The sequence below is a fragment of the Anabrus simplex genome, chromosome 2 (genome assembly GCF_040414725.1).
Source record: "Anabrus simplex isolate iqAnaSimp1 chromosome 2, ASM4041472v1, whole genome shotgun sequence".
NCBI lineage: Eukaryota > Metazoa > Arthropoda > Insecta > Orthoptera > Tettigoniidae > Anabrus > Anabrus simplex.
Window position 1 is genome coordinate 355,369,727 of NC_090266.1, and position 19,163 is coordinate 355,388,889.

The 19,163-nt window shown below is 39.2% G+C and overlaps 1 protein-coding gene across 3 annotated transcripts in view; it reads right to left on the bottom strand.

Moving 5' to 3' along the window:
• Nucleotides 1-19,163, bottom strand: part of LOC136864135 (uncharacterized) — a 210,154-nt gene that overhangs the window by 186,431 nt on the left and 4,560 nt on the right. The gene's annotated exons all lie outside the window — the stretch shown is intronic.

Here is a 19,163-nt window from a genome sequence, read left to right on the forward strand (position 1 = left end):
AAAAGGCTAGGAAAACAACAAATAGGGAATCTGCCACCTGGGCGACTGCCCTAAATGCAGATCAGTATTGATTGATTGATTGATGTTGTTTAAGTTCGACTTCATGCTTTATTGTAAGAAATACACAGTAATATTTCCAGGTTCGAGTTCATTTTTGTAGCGAATTTTACTTCATGTGTTAGAGTTTCAACAAGTATCAGATCTAAACATCCAGACATTGTGTTAAAGTTTTGATTTCGCCTGGCAATACGAATGATGTGTAGATACCATAATGTTGGCTCAACGATAGATTTAGGATGCCGCGTGCATTATATAACTTTAGAATGAGTAGACACAGTAACGTTGACTCAACGACAGGATTAGAGAATTCTCTGTACATATTCAAGTCATAGGTTAGGAATTTTTGCGAATCGGCTTGATGTTAGTGTTTGCTATAGTGGATACGAATGTGAAAAATATTAGCAGGTACTATTCAGGCCATGTTTCGGCCAGAAGGTACTCCCATAATAGCATTTCATCAGTAGTGGCATGAATGTAAGGGTTGTCCCATGTGGAAACCTAGCTAATGAAGACAGATTCTTACTGCTTAGCCATGCGTGTTCAAGTTCGATGAACATTCTCTTTTCCATTTACTTTTTCTTTACTTTAAGATTTATTGTTCGGGTGTCCAGTATATTATGATAGTGCTGTGTGTTGACACTTAGTTGATTTATGTAGGATTTACACTACGAATGCAGTTTTTTCATCAGCTGTTAATATATACATTAGAGTCCCGTTAATCCGAAACGAAATATACAATCTTTAAAAAAAATCTCCTTATTGAAATAGGAAAGAACATATTATAGAATGAAGATTTACTTGCATTTTATTAGTCATATTTTAGTAGAATTACTTAACCCCCTCCCCCACGGCACTTAACGCCATTGAAAGGGCTTTGGCCTGCCCAGCGACCGCTGTTCAGCCCGAAGGCCTGCAGATTACAAGGGGTTGTGTGGTCAGCACGACAATCCTCTCGGACGTTATTCTGGGCTTTCGAGATCGGGGCCGCCATCTCACCATCAGATAGCTCCTCAATTCTAATCACGTAGGCTGAGTGGAACCTGAACCAGCCCTCAGACCGAGAGAAAAATCCCTTACCTGGCCAGGAATCAAACCTGTGGCCTCCGGGCAAGAGGCAGGCATGCTACCCCTACACCACAGGGCCGGCAGAATAACTTAATGTCAACATAATTACATATCATACACCATCAATCACTGGTCGTTTATCTTTACAAAGTCTGTTAGTTTCTTTTGCCATAGTGATTGGAACCTACTCGAAGATGCAGTGTTAAATCAGCGTCACATAAACATCACATCAGTGGGCGTAGCAGCTGAGTGTTGCTCGAAGTAGCGTACGGCAAGTTCTAAGGCGGCCGCGGCATCTGAATGTGTGTTACCTCATTTTAGAAGTTTTAACCTAGTTTTAGTCATTTCCTCCTCTACAGGTTCTTAACTACCCTACTGTAATTTTAAACAGTATTTTATTAATATAACTGCTAAAGAAGTGACATTTCAAATTACAGCATGTACTGAGTACAGTACTGTATTGTAGAAACTATTTTCCTCAGACGGTTAAGGAGCTGGCCTTCTGAACCCAACTTGGCAGGTTCGATCCTGGCTCAGTCCGGTGGTATTTGAAGGTGCTCAAATACGTCAGCTTCGTGTAAGTAGATTTACTGGCACGTAAAAGAAATCCTGCTCGAGAAAATCCCGGCACCTAGGCGTCTCCGGAAATCGTAGAAGTAGTTAGCGGGATGTAAAAAAATAACATTATTATTAAACAATATTTTCTGGTTAATCCAAAAATTTCATAATCCGAACAGACTCCGGTCCCAATTACTTCGGATTAACAAGACTCTACTGTATTTTATTGTCATTTTTCGTTATTCATATTATTCATGTGAGACGCTGATCTACCGATCACTTGTAATTTAGTTTTTTAGCTTGTTTTATATTGTGGACTTGTATTTTAACAAACTTAACAACGTAATTGTTTTATAACCTGAAAGTTGGTTTAGTAAGAACATTTTCAAGTGATTTATCACTTTTCTTTAACTTCAGTTTTGGCATTTCTTCTAAATGCATAATGAATTAATGTTTTCCTGCATTTCGCAGTTTTGTTCCTTCAGAACGATGTAATGTTAGATCCCATCAGATCAAGTGTTGTTGGTTCCTTCTGAACATCTGTTTGGGGTGATGCCTGTTTCAGCATCGGGATTCCTCTGTAAGGGTGTCATGAGATGACAATACATGGTGGAATTTTATTTTTGATTGTGACAATTGCTGTTAACTTAAATGAACAACATACTTTCAACTAATATTTTGCAACCTATCAAAAGCAACTGATAATCAATTTGGTTCGATTAAGGATCCATTCGGGGGGGGGGGGGGGGTGTTCCAATATCCAATAGGATAGTCGACTGGTGGATAACCTTAATTAAATGTAAATCTGGAATTCTACATGTTGAAGGTCAGATTTTCCACGGATCATGCGGATTAACTCTTGGTTATCCTTTGGATTAATGGTGCCCGATTTTCAAGTTTTATTCTTGTTTTCTGGTATTTTGCTGTCCACGAATTTTACACTATGTTCTCATTCCTTGAAAGACAATAATAAATTTTTCAATAAAACTTTACCACTCACGTTATGCATTGTGACTGCGTTAAAAAAGTTGTAAAAATGTTAAGTGAACTTTCTTGCCAATTTAAAAAATGAATTATCGTGATTTAAACTGAATAAATATTTTGGTAAGCACATTTCTGGCCCCTCATTTAAAGTAGTTATGCTCTCCTCTCAACCCTATTGTTTGGTCGATGGAGTGACAGAAAAAACTCGCAACGACCCCAAGATCCAAGAGTACGATATTGCTTTACTGAAGCAGCTGATGGAACGGTAAGTTCGAGGGTTCAATATGTGATATATTGGTTGTCAACAACTGATAATCTTAACCATAATAGTCGATAGTAAATTGATCCATACTGATACTGTGACATATTGCTTGTCAATACATATCAATATCCTATCCACCACTGTGGTTAAAGATTATCAGCTATTGACAACCAATCCAGATTTACGAGCTGCTGTTGAAATTCTGCAAATTGAGTGGCCATAAAAAAAAAAAATAAAAAAAAAAACCCTAGGAAGGGAATAGAACAACAGAAGCGACTACTTTAAACAGCACAGCTTCAGCCTCTCAACTTCTAGGACATCTTTTTGTTGACTGTTAAGTGGATAAACTCTTTGGTAAGGGTGGGCATACATGGAAAACAAATGATTTGAATACATAAAAATACCTAAAAACTTGAACATAGTTTATATCCGACCAGGACCTACATCGAGCATAGAAGCTGGTACCCTTAAGCGTTTTGAATCATTCTTTACTAACAACATAATGCAATCTATACTTCGTAATAATATATTACTTCTGGCAGCAATGTGGAGTTTGTTTATTATTTTAATGTAGATATGTACATGCACATAAATTTTACGTATGTTAGTATGGGGCAAGTAGAGAATAATTTTAGTATTCTAGGGTTAAAGAATGCCTATGCTGGCGAGATGTAGTGTTTAGAGTGCACTATGTCTTCTGGTATGGGCTAGAATAAATTTGTTACTTTTATTGACCTGTCTCAGTCTCATCCCTGGCTTTGACAATATGAAAGTGACAGATATGAGCGATGCTAGTAATACCATTCCTTATGCAGCCAGTCCCTGTTATAAATGGTATGAAAATATCACTCATAGGGTCGTTTGATGCGTGCATTTCAGTGGGCTTGGCAGACTGATATGTGAGCAACTTCTGGCCCCGTGAGGAAAGCAACAGGAAACTACCTCACTCCTCATTTCCCTAGTACACTTCTTCAGTAATGCCTAGGCCATCTATGATAGCTGTTGGCATAGCTGTGGAGGTTCAAACCAGCCTTTGGGCTGAATACCCAACATACAACATACAGGGTTAAAGAAGAAGCAGGTTTCAGGGTTACACTTTATTAAGTACTCTGCATTTTTAGGAAGGTGAAAATCATGCAAACATGATGTAAAATGATATGTAAAGTAGATCACAGGAGAGATCCTTCCTTTTTTCTGCTAGGGGCTTTACGTCGCACCGACACAGATAGGTCTTATGGCGACGATGGGATAGGAAAGGCCTAGGAGTTGGAAGGAAGCAGCCATGGCATTAATTAAGGTACAGCCCCAGCATTCAGCTGGTGTGAAAATGGAAAACCACAGAAAACCATCTTTAGGGCTGCCGACAGTGGGATTCGAACCCACTATCTCCCGGATGCAAGCTCACAGTCGCACACTTACCAGGGAAACACCAACCCACTCCTATTAGTATTCTTACTTGAAGAGAAAAATTAAAACTGACACTACGTCAATCTCTGAAATGAGGCCATTTACTGTGTTTTTATTGGCTGCTGGGCAGTTCCTGTCACCTCCGATAGAGCTTGCGTCATGTGTGACCCACTGTCACCACATTCTACGAAAATAATGAAAAGGCAGTGTTTAAAAGTAACATGTCATAGCATCATATTCCCTGATGTTCTTGTCACTAGCTAATAGTCTTGACACTAACCAATGGCCTTGTCACTAGCCAATACTGTCACAGGGGATACTAAAGGCCAGTGAATTACTTTGAGACTCTCACCTGGGGGCTTAATGCCCCTAGATCCCCTTTGCTTGCCCCCAGCCGATTGGTTTTCACTAGCCAGACCTATCCAATCAAGACCAATGGCCTTGTCACTAGCTGGATGTATCACATGTCCTTGTCACTAAGGTTACGCACAGTGACATCATGTGAGCCACGCCATGTTGGATTCTTAACCTCCCCTTTGCGAACTAGTTATTCTAATTTAGTAATGGCTCCAGGAAGGACATTCCACAAATCACTATTGAACATCAGGAATGTATAACTTACATGGGAATTTACAGAAAGTGGACGCATTCAGTCAGCAGTATGTAAAGATACTTGGGCATATCGATAACATCCAGGAAGAGGAGGTAACTAGTACTAGCAAAGTACTTCAATTTACCTATGAGGAGAAATTTTGTAGGCATTAACTCAGTTTCTGGAGAAGAGAAGCAGGGGTGAAGGGAATGTTGTGCACGTGTAAACAAAATCCTCAAATGTTTTGCTACATTTGTAGAATTTGTGTGTTCAAATCCAAGGTGCATCAAAAGACTCATTTGTGAAAAAAACTTTACTTCCAATTGAAAGTTGGAGATCAAGACAAATCTTTTGCACCTCATACTGCGTGCAATAACTGCGTCGAAGGATTTCATTACTGGTATGAGGGCAAACTAAGAGCAATGCCGTTTGCTATACACATGCAATAGCAAGAACAGAACAATCATTATGATGATTGTTATTTTTGAACGACCAACATTGTTGGTTACAATAAGAAACAAAAAATTAAATAACCAAACATCTTATCAGCTATTTGGACCGTTCCTCATGGACCTGACTTACCAGTACCTACTCCATCTGGTAACCTGAGTGATGAAACTGAACACTGTTCCATGCATACGGACGCTAAAAAAATGGATTTCGAGCTACATCAATACGACACACTAACAAACAAATTTATACAATTCGAACTGAATGATTTGACAAGGGATTTAGAGTTAACCAAAGAAGAGAGTGAATTACTTGGCTCAAGAGTACGCGAAAAGAATATGTTGACATCCAGGGTTACATTTTCTTAGTACAGAAATCGTGAGAAAGAATTTCAAAAATATTACAAGATGATAAAATCGTATTTTGTACTGATGTTTGAAATCTTCTGCATCAACTGGAAGAGAAAGAATATGATCCTAGCAACTGGTGCTCTTTTACTGACTCTCCCAAAACTAAGTGTTAAGGCTGTTTTGCTTCATAACAGCAACATTCTGGCTTCCATACCACTTGCATACTACACATAGTTGTTCGAAAAAAAGAGACATTAAAGTTTGTGCCTGAAAGAATTGAGTATCATGAGCATGAGTGGCATATTTGCGGTGATTTGAAGGTCCTTGGATTGCTGCTGGGACAACAAAAAGGACTACACAAATACCCCTGTTTCCTATGTGAATGGAATAACAGAGCAGGGAATAAACATTGAGATACTGTACACTGGCCAGAAAGGAAGCAACTTCAACCAGGATACAAAAATGTCTTGAACTTAAATCTTGTTGGCGGTGAAAAAATTTGACTTCCACCCTTGCACATCAAACTGAGAATGATGAAATAAGTACAAGTATGAAGGATGAGTTCTCCACCTAATCAATACTTTATGCCACTATTATGTCCAGTGGTTTATGAGATGTTTAAAGTGCACTGTTGTGCTGAAAATATGCGGGGGCATCATGTTCCTTAGAATAAGAGGTTCAGCAACCAGTTCACGGATACATAGCTTATACTCAGACTATATCACTGCTGAAAAATATCTTAGTGAGTGCCGCTATCCACTATTCTAAAAAATACTTAACATTAAGATATACAGCCTAAATATGGTACAATTTTGGGGTTGAAGTTTTTTTTTTTTTTTTTTGCTAGTTGCTTTACGTCACACCGACACAGATAGGTCTTATGGTGACGATGGGACAGGAACGGGATAGGAGTGGGAAGGAACCAGCCGTGGCCTTAATTAAGTTGAAGTTAGGATTAGCGTATTGGTCCATGTTGATGTATACATCTTCCATTATCTTGAGCAGTGGCCCTGTGGGGTTTATATTTAAAATATCCATGTCATTCTCGATATTCGTGAATTTATGCTTGTGTTCCTCAACTTAAACAAAATCACAGATAAAACAAACATCCTTTTCAACACAGCCATACCCATTTTAAAAGAAACATATTTAAAAAGAATCAGCAAACAAGGGCCCGTATACCAACCAAAATACACGCCCCACTACACAACCACCCCCTCCCCACCACCTCTCTTTCTCAACGCTACAACAGCCACACGACGTACACGCAACAATGTGCAGCACGCTCCTAACTATGCTCAAGGACATATCCAGTTCACACGTAAGTAACACACACACACACACACACCGTATACACAACCCATTTAACAGGCTCTCTCTATCAGTTATTCTAATACCTACTTTCCTTTTCTTCTTTCTCAGATATTTTAAAATTACCTGAGGGAACCGAAGTATGAAGAGAGGAGCACCCACAACTCACTTTCATTGATTTCAATATGTCGCGCACAGCAACATAATCCTCAATAAGGAAGTCTAATATAAACTAGCTTGTTTTTTATTATTGATATAGACTGAGAAAGAGCTATGTATCTGTAAACAGGTCACTAAACCTCTCCTCTTATTCTAATGAACACGATGTCCCCGCATATTTGCGGCCCAACAATGCACTTTGAATAACCGTTGGACATAGTACTGGCATTTAACATTAGATATCTGACCCTGACACCAGAATGTCAATGATTCATAAACTCTATGAATTGTATCCAATTTCAACCTCAGCAAATAGAACTTTTGTAATATGTAGTAAACATGGGGCCAGTGTAAAACCCTTCAACCCCAAAACTATACCATATGTATACATCTTAATGTTAAGTATTTTTTAGAATAGTGGCACTCACTAACATATTTTTCAGCAGTGATAGAGTCTAAGCTATGTGTCGTGAACTTGTTATTGAACCTCTTATTCTCAGGAACACGATGACCCCGCATATTTTCCGCACAACTATGCACTTTAAACATCTCGTAAACCGCTGGACATAACAGTGGCATTTAACACAGACAACATGACACCTGAATGCCAGCTATTCTTGATAAACGCTAAGAACTGTATCCAATTCCAAACTCAGTAAATGTAACTTTTGAAAACAGCCCCTTAACCCCAAAACTGTACCATATGTACAGTATATATCTTAACATTAAGTAATTTTAGAATAATGGCATTCATGTTTATTTAATGGCATCCTTGTTTAATTTTAATTTTAGTAGTATTTATTCTGTACAGTCGCCATTAAGTAGGTTCTCTAGCAGCTGAAGATGACCTATTTACAGGTCGAAACCGGTACTGTCTTTTTATGTAAATAATATTGACACTATGTAAAATAAAGTATTGATTAGCTGGAGAACTCATCCTTCATACTGTACTGATTACGACCTGTACATGCATATTTTTTTGAGAGTTAATTGTATTTAATCAACACGCGTATTACTCCGTGCAAGCCTGGTTTGTTTACATTCAGCGGGACGAGCGAGCTAGCTGAGGACAGCTGTATGTGTGACGTAGCTGCAGGGGCTAGTTAGATCACCTGCCTGTCATGCCATGTGCAGCTGGCCTGAACTCGTATGTTCTAGATTAGTCACACCTTCCCGAACATTCGACGGAAAAAAAATTAAAACTCCAATAATAATTACGGTAGTGACTTGAGCAACAAGTCATTTTAAAGGGAATCACATAAACGTCGCAATGCTTGAATTTCAAGAAAATCCGTCGAGGGATTCAGAAGATAACCAGCTTCACGGCATATGTGACGTAGATGTCCCCAAACCGAATATAAGGAGGGCTCAATAGAGCCTGATATCTCAGTCAGTCAGTGTCGAGTAGTCAGCGTGGCTCTACTCGCTGCCATAATCGTCGGAGGCTATCTTCGTGTGGTTATAGTCTCACTGAGGAACTCAGAATTTCCTCGAAGTCTTTATTTACGAGTGTTGAGGAACTCTGAATTCTTCTAAGTCATTATAAATGGGACTTGTAATATTTACGAGTGTTGAGGAACGAATTCTTCTAAGTCTTTATAAATGGGCCTTGTAATATTTACGAGTGTTGAGGAACGAATTCTTCTAAGTCTTTATAAATGGGACTTGTAATATTTACGAGTGTTGAGGAACGAATTCTTCTAAGTCTTTATAAATGGGACCTGTAATATTTACGAGTGTTGAGGAACGAATTCTTCTAAGTCTTTATAAATGGGAGTTGTAATATTTACCAGTGATTATTCAAAGACTTGTAATATTCACGAGTGATGAACTCTAAATTTATTAGAAGTTTTCATGAGCATAGACTTGTGATTTTTGCCAGTGATTACTTAAAGACTTGTAATTTTTGCCATTAATGAACTATAACATTATTGAAAGTCTTCATGAGTGTTAAAGAGTGAATTCTTGAAAGTCTTTATGAACAATGACTAGTGATTTTACTAGTGGTGAGAAAACTAATTATTCAAGGTTTTCATGAACTTTGACTTATAAATTCTGCGAGTGACAAACACATTTTTGGAGTTTTGTTGGCATTGATTCTATCAACCTCATTGTACTTGGGTAATGTGATTACCTGCAACATCGTCAGGAACCATCGGAGGTCATCCCGAGCATCGGGAATTTGAGGTGTATTCCATGCAACCAACCTGGATGGTCCGTCCACATCTTGACGGAGTACTTGGGCATCTTCTGGAACATGTTCCAGCCGGTGCGGCCTGGTGAGCTGGAGACCCGGGCCATTTAAAGGACAATGTGGAAGACAACCTCTATCTACCATGAGGTGATGTGCAATTTAATATGCATTACATGAATAAACTCTTATCAAATCAGATTCAAACTTTTCTTGTAGATAGGACCCTGCCTCCTGTACCAAGCCCTAACTAATATTCATCCAGTTTAGCCCTGAGAACTATTCCATGCTTATGTTGAAAATAAATCTTAAAGTCGGGCTCTTTTACTGGTACAGAGAGGAGGGTAATATACGTGGCACCCTACACGTTGGGGCTCGATAGCTAGGTTAACTGTGCTATCAAGTAATAGACAATCACAACACCCTGGACGTGGTGATTCTTTTTACAAAGTGAAACTTATGCCCTGGACGTGGCAAACAATTTGTGTTTTATGTGTTCTTGTCATATGGTTGATTTTCTATGTGTTGATATATGCTGAACTGAGTGCTTTTTAACTTTTAAAGTCACTGATATTTCAATTTATGATTGAAAATTTCTAAGTGTCATATTTTGAGGTATTAAAATTGCCATAAATATGGATAATTTACTAGCAGCAATTGAAGCCCTTAGACTTAATATGAATGAGGTTAACGCCAACTTAGAGACTAGGCTTACTGCGACATGTACTAGCTTAGAGAGACGTATTACCGAAACTAATAGTAATCTTTCTAGCATAGCTGAGGCTAATGTTCAGACTAATGCTAATCTTGCCAATGTAGACCAACGTTTAAATAACTTAGCCCAAGCAAATGTTGAATCTAATGCCAACCTAGATAGACGATTAGCTGAAGCAAATGCTAAACTAAAACAGCGCTTAGGCAATTTAGCGGAATCTAACATCAACTTAGACAGGCGGTTAGCTGAAGCTGACGCCAGGTTAGATAAGCGCTTACATGACGTGGTTCAATCCCAATTCAATGAAATGAATACGAACTTAGAATCGCGTTTCAATCAAGCAAGTGTTAGGATAGAAGAAGGATTCACAGAGTCCCATTAGAAAATTGATGATCAATTCACTAAAAATCAACTCTCAGCTAACTCGTAATGTCGAAGAAATGAAAAACACTGTTAAAAACCAAGTCATAGAAATTGTTAAGGAGGATTTGAAAAGGGTTCTTACCTCAGTCCAACAGCTTTCGCAGGACATTGAGGATTTCAAGGCCGAATTTCAGGAGTCACATGGTCAGCTCTCGCAAATGCAGGCTAAAATTGTTTCTGTCCAAGATACTCTTAGGGACACGGTTAAGAATGACATTTCCAGAGTTGGAAACGAAGTTACTTTATTAAAAGCTAAGCAGGGCAAGTTTGACAAACGGTTCACTCAGCAAGCCGATAATACGACCACACAAATTAGTCGTATTTGTAAAGATGTGGGTGAACTTAAAATTGAATTAAAGAACGATGTCAAACAAGTCGAAGGAATAGTCCAACTCCAGTTGGGGGATGTCAAGAGTAATCTCGAACAACTAGCCACTAAGGTCGTTAATCTTGAATCTCGAGATACGTCCAGACCTATTCATAGTTCGATGGAAGGAGTCTGAGAGACATCATACCAGACAAGTATCGTTAAAATCCAAGAGGAAAAACCTCCTAAAATCTACGGTAAAGAAGATTACAGGCTAAAGAGTTTCTGATTAATGTAGCGGAATATTTTAAAGAGCACAAGATTAGCGAGGATAGAAAGCTAAGAACAGTGGCCCAATTATTAGAAGGCAAGGCTCTTTCCTGGTATTCCGTGTTCAAATCTAATTTCAAGGTATACTCTGACTTTGAGAAGGCTTTAATTGACCGTTTTTGGAACGCAGAAACTCAGCACCTTATCAAACTTCAACTATATTCGAGAAGGTATAACACCTCCATCAATACCTCTCGATACGCAGACTTTTTTATTATCTCAGTTGAAGAAGGTGCAGTATTTAGACCCCCCTTTGCCTGAGAAGGAACTTATACAGGTCATTACGTTACAGTATCCTTCTCACATTCAAGAGATCTTAGTAGCAGCGAACATTCAGAACTTGGATCAATTAGATGCTGTATTACAACGTCTTGATACTGCTCATGCGCAGGGTACTTTGAAACTGAGCAAGAGTAAGGACGTAGTCGCCCATCCAGTTCAGATTAACACTTCGAAACAACCGCGACAAAGTCGCGAACGAGCGGATAGAAGGGAAGAGAGAGATACTCCATCTTCACCTATGCGGTATAGAGGGTTTAGGAAACGCCCATACCGTGGCCAGACGCCCTACCAAACCAAACCTACTTGGTTAAAACAAGAAAAAAACAAGAGAGTAGAGACTCAAACAATTCTGACTTGCACAAACGGTGGAAGGAAACGCAGGACTACCTCCATCAGACGAAACAAGAGGGTCATCAACCTGGAGCGACTTCTCTTGAATACCAAGAATATCATCAAAGAAACAACACCTTTGGTCAAAAACCAGAATTCACAGGTGCTGTTGCAAAAAAAAAAAAAAAAAAAAAAACTTAAAATTTTCAGAAATAAGATTGCCTGAAAATGAGGAGGTCGGGTCATTTCATGTAGACATAATAAATTATTGGCACATTGATGACAACTTAGTATTTGAAGATGAATTACCCATTCGTCAACATGTTCAACGAAGTTTACCCATCATCAATATTACCATTGGGGAATTCCAAGTATCATCGCTAGTGGACTCGGGAGCGCAAGTTTCCCTAATCTCTGACAAGTTGATAACATTGATCAAGGATCGATGTAACCTTCTCATTTTGCCGGTAGCACAAGTTAGGATTAAGGGCATTATTCCTGACAGGAATATCAAATGTAAGCAGCAAGTCTTCCTTGAGTTTGCTATCAACGAAGAAGTGTATGAACATATTTTCCTGATAGTCGTCTCGCCTATGAAGTTTAACCTTATCTTGGGTTCAGACTTTCTGTCTGAATATAAGGCTACCATTGACTATTCTGCCAACACTATTCATCTATGTAGGATTGGATCTGTAGAGTTACAGCTGGTAGACGGTGAAGATTTTAGACTTCAAGGGATTGATTTACCCCGTACACAAGTCGATGGTGTGATTGGCGATGTCGCCCCAGTCGACCAGGTACTGAAAGAAGAGGGTGATCCCAAAGATGAAGAGGGACCCGTGTCAAAGGAAGAGGATAATCCCGATGAAGAGGGACCCATCGATGAAATTTTAAATGACAAAGGGCCCGATTTTTTCACCTACATCTCCAGTGTAACTGAAGCCCCAGATTACCACCCTAACATAGCAGCGGCGGAGGATGAAATATATCAGTCTTATCCGGACGTCTTCGATGAGAAGCCTGGAGAGATTAAGAATTTTAAACACCACTTCAACGTCAAGGATACTTCGCCCTATAAACGCAAGCCATACCCGGTGCCTATAAAATCACAAGACTAGATGGCAGCCTTGAAGGCATCTACAATGCTTCCAATCTCAAAAAATACTTTGAGTCAAAAGAGACTAAAAGAAAATCCTCACAGTATTTTCTTTTTCCCTGAGAAGGAGGGATATGTACCAGTTACGACCTGTAAATGCATATTTTTTGAGAGTTAATTGTATTTAATCATCACGCGTATTACTCCCTGAAACATTCAGCGGGACGAGCGAGCTAGCTGAGGACAGCTGTATGTGTGACGTAGCTGCAGGGGCTAGTTAGATCACCCGCCTGTCATGCCACGTGCAGCTGGCCTGAACTCGTATGTTCTAGGTTCAAGCGTCACACCTTCCCGAACATTTGACGGAAAAAAAATTTAAAACTCCTATAATAATTATGGTAGCGACTTGAGCAACAAGTCATTTTAAAGGGAATCACATAAACGTCGCAATGCTTGAATTTCAAGAAAATCCGTCAAGGGATTCAGGAGATAACCAGCTTCACGGCATATGTGACGTAGATGTCCCCAAACCGAATATAAGGAGGGCTCAATAGAGCCTGATATCTCAGTCAGTCAGTGTCAAGTAGTCAGCGTGGCTCTACTCGCTGCCATAATCGTTGGAGGCTATCTTCGTGTGGTTATAGTCTCACTGAGGAACTCTGAATTTCCTCGAAGTCTTTATTTACGAATGTTGAGGAGCTCTGAATTCTTCTAAGTCTTTAGAAATGGGACTTGTAATATTTATAAGGGGTGGACTCTAAATTTTCGACAGTGATTATTCAAAGACTTGTAATATTCACAAGTGATGAACTCTCAATTTATTCAAAGTTTTCATGAGCATAGACTTGTGATTTTTGCCAGTGATTACTTATAGACTTGTAATTTTTGCCATTGATGAACTATAACATTACTGAAAGTCTTCATGAGTGTTAAAGAGTGAATTCTTGAAAGTCTTTAAGAACATTGACTAGTGATTTTACTAGTGGTGAGAAAACTAATTATTCAAGGTTTTCATGAACTTTGACTTATGAATTCTGCGAGTGACGAAGAACACATTTTCTGAGTTTGGTGGGCATTGATTCTATCAACCTCATTGTACTTGGGTAATGTGATTACCTGCAACATCGTCAGGAACCATCGGAGGTCATCCCGAGCATCGGGAATTTGAGGCGTATTCCATGCAACCAACCTGGATGATCCGTCCGCATCTTGACGGAGTACTTGGGCATCTTCTGGAACGTGTTCCAGCCGGTGCGGCCTGGTGAGCTGGAGACCCGGGCCATTTAAAGGACAATGTGGAAGACAGCCCCTATCTACCATGAGGTGATGTGCAATTTAATATGCATTACATGAATAAACTCTTATCAAATCAGATTCAAACTTTTCTTGTAGATAGGACCCTGCCTCCTGTACCAAGCCCTAGCTAATATTCACCCAGTTTAGCCCTGAGAACTATTCCATGCTTACGTTGAAAATAAATCTTAAAGTCGGGCTCTTTTACTGGTACAATACTTGTACTTGAACTATCAATACGGACCATGAAACTAATAGATTATAGTAATGATGAAACAATACGTTAAGGCATTAGACAAAAACTGTCCATGCTTGAAACATTTCATCACAAAATTTTTCACAATATCAGATGCAAAAATCAGACGAGGAGTATTTGATGGATCACAGACTCATAAACTGGTGGGAAAAATTTCACAGAAACGATCACTGACGATTGACGAAGATGCATGGAATGCACTCAAAGAAGGAGTAACAAAATTCCTTGGCAACATCAAGAACCCTCTATACAAACAAACTGTAAGAAACGTGTTGGACAAGTATAACCCACTCGGTTGTAATATGAACCTAAAGCTTCATTTCATAGCCTCATATCAACTACCGTACTTCCCTCCAACTTTAGGAGCTATAAGTGAAGAAGGTGAAAGGTTTCACCAGGATCTCAAAGATGCAGAACAGCGCTACTGGGGACGTTGGGATCTAAATACGACGGCCAATTACTGTTGGCCGAATGCACGTGAGAATCCTTCCAGAGAGCACTTTGAACTTCAAAAACAAGGAAATTCTACGCGAAACGGAAAAATACGACCCAATAAATGTGAGTAAGCTTCCAATTTATGTATCATTTACTTTGCTTGCTAACTTGTTTAGTTTGTATTTTTTTATCTCTCTACTGTGGATGCCTAATTCAATCAATACTAAGTATAGAAAATTTTAAGGAACAACAAAATAACATTTTGTACAATTACCAATTAACCAGACATGATACGGCAAAACCAAATTCATTTCTGAATTCAGCATTACAAAATTAATTAATAAAAATTATTTTAGTTTGTAGTGCACAAAAAATGTTTTTATTTGCAGACTAATGTAACCTACTAAAATGTCTTGATTGGCAGAGACACTGCATAAATTCAGAGAATTTACTACAGATAATACCCCAACCCACATTCCAGACAATTACACTGAAGAAAATGGAAATTCCAACACCCAGAAGGAGTGGTGCTACATTGCTGCAATTGAACATGCAGGATGAGTGTTCGGTTGTGATTTGATGATTACACTTTCAGGTCCCTCTGACCGCAAGTTTGGACAACAATCAATACAGGATGTGCCCACCACGACCTGCAATACATTGATGAGTTCGTCGAGGCATGGAGTCAATAAGGCCCTGGATCGCTTCCTGAGGAATTGTGGCCCATGCTTGCTGCACTGCACGGGTCAGTTGTTCCAGAGTTGTGGGTGGCTGAGGACGGTTGGCCAGTTGTCGACTCATCATGTCCCACACATGCTCAATAGGACTGAGGTCCGAGGATCTGACGGGCCATTCTAAGGTTGTGATGTCGTGGAGAGCTTCTCTGGAGATGCGTGCAGTGTGAACCCGGGTATTGTCGTGCTGAAACATCCCATTAGCAATGTTTGCCATCATAGGGACAACCACTGGATTGAGTACCCTATCAACGTACTGTCGAGCAGTCATTGTGATTTCACATTAAGCCAAGAGCTCCCCAGACCATAATGCTTAGTGTTGGCCCTGTGTGCCTCTCGACAATAAGATCTGGGCGGCCCCTCTCCCCGGTACGTCGGCGCACACAATTCCGGCGATCACTGCGGACAAGACAGAAGTGCGATTCATCACTAAAGACGACCCTATGCCATTCGTTGACCCACGTCGATCTTTCTTGACACCAGGCTAGCCTTACACGTCGCTGTTGTGGGACACGGGCTTGTAAGCCAGCTGCAAGCAGGCGATTACCAACTGTTTGTTGTGTAACGTGGGGTGCGACAGCTGCCCAAATTTGCGCTGCTGTTGCATGGGGTTCCATCCGGGCCATCCGAATGATGCGGCGATCCTCTCTCACAGTTGTCTGTCGCGCTGGGCCTGTGCCAGGTCTACGAGTGTAGGTACCTTAATTTGACCACTGCTGCCATACACGTTGTACCGTAGATGCCTATCGGCCAACACATGCAGCGACAGTCCTTAGCAATAATCCAGCCTCACACAGCCCAATTATCCAAGCCCTCTCAAACGGCAACAGTTGTTGATAATGTGCTCTTCTCTGTCGTCGAGGCATGTTTGACGGGGAACACTTCACTGCACAAACTGCAAGTCAACTACGCTACAGCAGAGTCCGTATATTGGATTTGATTCATCCGCGACCAATCATGTGGGGAGACCTGTAGCAACAATCCATGGGTCTGAAACTTTGATCGTTTACATACCTACATGGCATCGTTCCATATCTTGAAAATCAACACAAACGACCAATGCCTTCATGGTGTTGCAATTTCCATTTTCTTAAGTGTAAGTCAGAGTAGGATGGGATTCATTAGGCGCTACTGTGAGGCAAAAAGTGAAAATGTCGAAAAATTAAGTACAGCAAATAAGGCTGAATTTTTTAAAGCTGTGTGATCACTGAGGTTGGTTTGATTAGCTTTTATTGCTATGTAAATTTTGATAGCTTCCTTAATGTTCAAAGATTTGCTTCTATTTTCGAAGTGTAAAATTTTTCAAGTCTGTGAAATGATGAGAGTTTTGTCATACACTAGTTCTCTGAAGGCTAGATGCTGACCGTGTATAATTGTATTTTTGTGTTCTTTGCATCTACAGTAAAACCTCGTTAATTCAAAGTCGCTGGGACGCAAAAATCCAACTTCGAATTATGTGATTTTGAATTAACCGTCAACTTGTAATTCAGAAACTTGCCGCGTCAAAAAAAACTCTAAGACCCGTACTGCATGCAATTAACCTTTATTCACAGTTTAAACCTTTCAAATACAATGGAAAAAAACTACACCCAAAATGTATCCAACAAGGTGCACATACATTACTCAAATAATGCACTTGGATAAATCACTGGCAAACATAACCTCACGCATCAAAAGAAAAACCGTACGATTCAAAGACGACGACAAATTATGCTGGCTCTCCTGTGCAAGTCCTTTATTCATTGGATTACTGTACTGAATGCATTTTAGATGTCCTGTACTTGCACGGAAAATGCCCAACACCGTTTAAACTTCGTGGCTTATCGAACTTCCCTGTCACGAGGGAAAGAATTCTCTCACTTCTGTGTGCATGGCAACACAGTACAATGACCTTGTACAATTTCCCGGCTGGCACTTCCCTCCTATAAAACCGTAAGTCCGTTTGGGCGCGGCATTAAAAAACAATGCAGTTTCATCGACACTGACAATATTGTTCGGTGCGTACAAATTGATTATATGAGCCACGCTTTTTTGCCAACTGTCGGCATCTCCGGTGTTCGCAGATTCTGCTTCTCCGCACACTGCCTGCTACGTGATATTGTGGCTTTCCTTAAAACGCTGAATAGAAAAGAATTAGGATTTTACTCAAACTTGGCAAATATAAAGCACACTGTAGACACACCGAAGTGAGTTAATGTACTGAAAGCTACCCCAGCAAGTTACGGAAGATGCGTTCTATCATGACGCAGATAAATTTTGCATTTAAATTACTCTGAAAAAAAAAACTTTTTTAAAATGTAAAGGCAGTTTTGAATTAAAAGTCTGAATTTCGGTAATTCGTATTACGAATTATCCGTATTTCGAATTAAACAATTTAAATAACTTGCAAAACCACACCTCATGTTTCCAGGAACGAGAACTGCTTCGAATTAGGCAGAATTTTGAATTAACCGATTTCGAATTAACGAGGTTCTACTGTAATGAGGAATTGACGGTTTGTTTGACATATATACGTAGAGTTGCAGAGCTCATAAACTCGTGACTTTGAGAAAAGGTCTTTCTTGTTTAGGTTGCAAGTCTACTTTTAGTCCTTGTTTTCTTGAAAATGTTAATTATTTTGTAGTGTTCTTTACAAAGTTGAGGACAATTTATTTTTCACTTTCATGTGTGGTTTTGGTGCTTCTTTTCCTTCTTTTATTTATTTAGTAGTTTATCTACTGTGTCAGGAGGGTGTGTTTTTTCTTTTCTTTTTTTCAATTTGTCTTATTTGTATTTCTTCACTGAAATCTGTTGTACTCATTGGTATAGAAATTGCTCTGTGTTATCATCGTAGTCAATCCAGCTAATATGTGTGTGTATGGGTGACTGGATTCATTGTCAATTGTGTGTGATGGCTGAGTTATTTTTCTGTATATTTTGTATGACAAGTTGACATTATACTAACCAATTGTGATGTCTAAAAAATTATTCTCATTAGTTTCTGGGTCCATTCTGAATATGATTGACCGGTGTAAAAAATTTAGTGTGTTTAATAACTGTTATGCATTTGTGACATCACATATTACATTATCTACATATCTGCTCCAGTGTAGGTTCTCCCTTTAGACTGCTCATTAGTTAAGAAATTGTTTTCAAAGTTATTTAGGAAAATGTTTACTATTATACCTGATAACGGTGAGCCCTTCCCTTTGACAATAGATTTTGTCTTGAATGTAAAACAGTTTTGGTCTAAGGTTGTTTTAAGAAGGTTAATTATTCTGTTTCTTTCTTGTAATGTACTGTCGTCTTTTAGATGGTTTCCTATAATTTTAATTGATTCTTCTATTGGCACATTAGTATACATACTGTTAACATCAAAGTATATCATTCTTGTGCTCTGTTATTTTTCATTTATTTAGTTCATTAATTAGTTCTAGGTTGTATTCAATTAATCTGTCTTCATTGAGTATGATTTTTTCTTTTAGTATTTGTCTGAGTAGTTTGCTTACATTATAAATTTGCACATCTTTAAAATTTATTGGTCTAATGGGACATGAGTTTTGTGTATTCTGGGGAGGGCTTTATTGTGGAGAG